Source organism: Mirounga leonina, unplaced genomic scaffold, assembly GCF_011800145.1.
Source record: "Mirounga leonina isolate KUSES-001 unplaced genomic scaffold, KU_Mleo_1.0 Mir_170, whole genome shotgun sequence".
NCBI classification, from domain to species: domain Eukaryota; kingdom Metazoa; phylum Chordata; class Mammalia; order Carnivora; family Phocidae; genus Mirounga; species Mirounga leonina.
In genome coordinates, this window is record NW_023270433.1 from 28,360,768 (window position 1) to 28,364,985 (window position 4,218).

At 33.0% G+C, this 4,218-nt stretch overlaps 1 pseudogene; it reads left to right on the forward strand.

Annotated features, from left to right (window-relative positions):
- Nucleotides 1–3,654: 3,654 nt before the first annotated feature.
- LOC118018258 lies at nucleotides 3,655–3,772 on the forward strand (annotated as a pseudogene).
- Nucleotides 3,773–4,218: the final 446 nt, after the last annotated feature.

Below are 4,218 nucleotides of genomic sequence, written 5' to 3' on the forward strand. Positions count from 1 at the left end.
GATCCACTATAACATCTTCATCTTAAAAATAAGGAAAGACAGACAATTGAATTAGATTAATTAATAATGATGGCTCAAAATTCCTAATCTTAGCTAAAACTGATCTTAAATTTCTTTGTAAGGGAATGATATGCAGCCCTACAGAATGGTTATTATAATACAGGTACCTGGATATAGATTTACTCTGTAGTGACTATGAAAAATCATTATATCTTAATAATTCCCATAACAATGTCAAATAACCATTCACACCTTCTTGAAAGATTTTTGAATGATAGAAATAAGCTGTTTTATTTCCAAAAAATATATGTGAGCAGTTATTTGTAGCATTTATTTATTTCTTCCAAGAGGATGGTCATAAAGCCTCTATCACTAATTTGTCACATAATTACCTACAAAACGGAAGTGCTCCTTTTGTAACACTTCAACAATACAGAAAGAGAAATTTTTAAATTAAATGCAGGCTTTTGTAGAGTACATATGGATATAGATTTCTACAACTGCTATTCTGAGTGTTCCTTAATTCTTGAAGGACTAAGATTCATATTTACTATGTACGCAAGTGTTGATGTTTACAGTAGATCTATATTTTTCTACATGTGTGTGAAAGTATATGAAGCCAGAAATCTGTTTATAACTGTTTTCATATCTGAGAATTTATCTATCTGAGTTATTTTTGCACAGCTCTAGAATTTAAAACTTTATTACACCTGTGATCATAACTTTAAATAATTGTTAATTATAACTACTGCTTTTGGCTGTTGTGGGAATTAAATATAATTTTATATAAAGAGTGTCCGTAGCTAGTGCTTGATATATAATAAATGTTCAAGGATTATTTTGTTGGGCATTTTGGAAGTAAAATGTTAAACATGGTTCATAAGAATTGCTTTTTCAGTGGGTATAAAAGTTCTATTACACAAAATGAATAAGTTCCAGAGATCTGCCATACAGCATAGTACATAAAGTTGACAGCACCCTGTTGTGAACTTAAAAATATGTCAAGAAGATAGGTCCAATGTTAAGCCTTCTTACAACAAACAAATAAAAACAAGAACAACACACACACACGCATGCGCACACACACGCTTATACAAAAGAACACAAGGAAAAAGAAAAGCACTTCCCTGCTTGTCCAAAGAAGATCACCTGACAAAATAGCTAAAAATGCTTACGTTTTAATTTCTTAGGCTGAAACAACAGAGAGTGAGTCATTCCTGGAATGACAGGAAGAATGTTTTACATAACCTTAAGTATGATATGAAAAGAGGAAGAAAAGGAAAATACATTTATCACACCAATATGGATGTATTACACTATTATTTAATGACCATGGTTTAGGTATTAGTGTCTTACCAATTTCTGCAAATTCAAGAGAGGATGAGCTATTATCCCTGCCCTCCATATCTTACAGTTAGGGGTTTTGGGGGTGATATATAAGAGAGTGGACAATGACAATATATTGTAACACTAGTGTAAAAAGTCTATTGAATGATCTGAACAAGTAAGATGCAGTTTTGTTTTATTCATCATTGCCTTCAAACTATTGCAAATCTCCTGTTTCTAGTTTTTAGGATATTTCCAGTACATCCAGTAATTGAGAATTTTGCATTTGGGGAAGGAGATGTCATTCTCCCTTTATTGCAGGCATTCCTAGATATCTAGGAATATCTATTCTTTTGCAGACATTATCTCTTTTTTTAATTTTATTTTATTATGTTATGTTAATCACCATACATTACATCATTAGTTTTTGATGTAGTGTTCCATGATTCATTGTTTGCATATAACACCCAGTGCTCCATTCAATATGTGCCCTCTTAGACCTGTACCTCTGAAACAAATAATACATTATATGTTAAAAAAAGAAAGAAAGAAAGAAGAAGAAGATAGTAGGAAGGAAAAAATGAAGGGGGGAATTGGAGGGGGAGATGAACCATGAGAGACGATGGACTCTGAGAAACAAACTGAGGATGCAGACATTATTTCTTGATAATGGAGCAATGATAGGTGTAATTTAGATATCAGTAGTCAACAAAGTGTTATTAACAAAAGTGACAAAATGAATGAAATACCTTGTCAGAGTTCTTGCATGTCATCCTCAAAACTACCAGAACAATTTAGACAATGAGTCTTGACAGGTTATCATAACATACCTCATTCTCTGAGTTGCTCCAGCAAACAGGTGAAAAGAGACAAATATTTACTACTTTGAATTTAGCTAGACGAAATGAATTCATCAGAGGAAAGTGTTTTCCACTGAAGGATAGGAAGTTATTTTTTGGCTAACTGAAATGAAGCACTTAGGAGTTTAAGAAGAATGCCAATAGGTAAAGTGTAGAATATAGGTTTCTACCTGAAGAGACTAGGAAATCATAGTCATAACATAAAGGGTTTAGTTATCTGGGAAATATTTTGTTTCTCCCTAAAACTGATAGAGGGAAAATGTCACTGGTGTTTTATGGGATAGTATTGATGACTTGGTTTTAGATTTATGAACCATGGTCCAGGGTGATTATTGAATGATGAACTGCTGACTGAGGATATGTGCATCTTTTGAGAAATAGGAAAACAGTGTTTTCTCAGAGGCTTGGTATCATACTCATAAAAACTTTAATATTTCAATAATGACTCAGCCCTACAATAATATGTTCATCTCTGCTTGCTTTGTGTCAGACTTAAATTTCTCATGGTTCAGTGGGTTTGTTGATTAGATCTCCTTCAGCTTGTATATATCCAAAGTTAGCTTTGTGTAAGAATGATTTATTTCTGAGTTTGATTTGTCCTAAATGGAATCAGTATCATCAAAACAGATGAGTTCCTATGACTGCATAAATATGAAACAGAAATTGCTAGAAAACCTGGAGCAATCTTTACTGCAATCTCTGAGTTACCTGCAAAAGGAGATGGTTTTGAAAGTCATAGTACACAAGTCCTATGCCATTCAGTTTCTCCAGAGATCACTTATAAGTTACAAAAGAGAAGGATGGAAAGCATGAGGTGGCTGCCTGGTATTCTTTTAATATCTTAATTTTTGTCCTGAGAAATTATGCATTTGTATTACTTTATAAGTGTACACACACACACACACACACATTTAGAGTTTGTATGCCTACATTGTAATACATTGTCTGTCTGTCTGTCTGTCTATCTATCTGGGAGGGAGAGAGAGAGAAGAGAGAGGGATCTCAAAAATTTACTTACCCTAAGAATAAAAGCTATAATTTTCAATGTCAGTCATTCCTACTATAAGCAAGAATCACTTTGGTCCTTAGAAGAAGAGAACAGGTATGTCTTCAGAGCATCACAGTGGATGAACCTTTTTCAGCCATTCCTAAGGCAGAGGCAGTCTCTACTCGTGAGACTTTAAAGCAAAAGAAAAATAAAAAACCTTTCATGGCTAATGGTTAAGGAAAAGTGATTGGAGTTTCTAAATATTACTTAGGTAAAAAAATTTAATAACTTAAAATAACCCCTTTCAATGGATCACAGTTTACTCTTAGAGATCTAAATTTTATACTCACATAAAGGCTGAAACAGCTAATTACTATAGGTGTGCAAGGAAATGGTATCTCTTGAGAACCTTGGTTACAAATTTCCTAAAATAGAAACATGAAGAATAAAATATAATGGTAAATCTAACAGTGCTTTGGAATCGCTTCTCAGCCTTTTGGCTAAGATCAAGTGTAGTATGTGTTCTTATCAGTTTAACAGTGCTTTGGAATGAAGCAGATCTAAATTTTAAAAAAGAAAAAGGAAAGTACAAATCTATCAAAAGGAAAACAAATAGAATAGAATAGTAACAAAACATAATATTTGGTGTTACATCAGTTGGTTGCCGTGGATTATAATGGGAAAGAAAGATCTCCATCCCATGTTATAATGGTAGAGTGATATTCAGAGCCAGAAATATGGGACTACCAATGATTCCAAACAAAAAGCTAACTCAAAATGGATTAAAGACCTAATCATATGAGACCCAAAAGTATAAAACTCCAAAGAGAAAATATAGGGGAAAGTTTCATGACGTTGGATTTAGCAATGATTTCTTGAGTATATGACATCAAAATCACAGGCAACAAAAGCAAAAATAAAAAAAAAAGGGACTATATAAAACTAAAACTTCTGCATGGCAAAGGAAATAATCAACAGAGTAAAAATGCAACCTTTGGGAGGCGAGAAGACATTTGAAAACCATACATAAGGGGTAAAGATCCA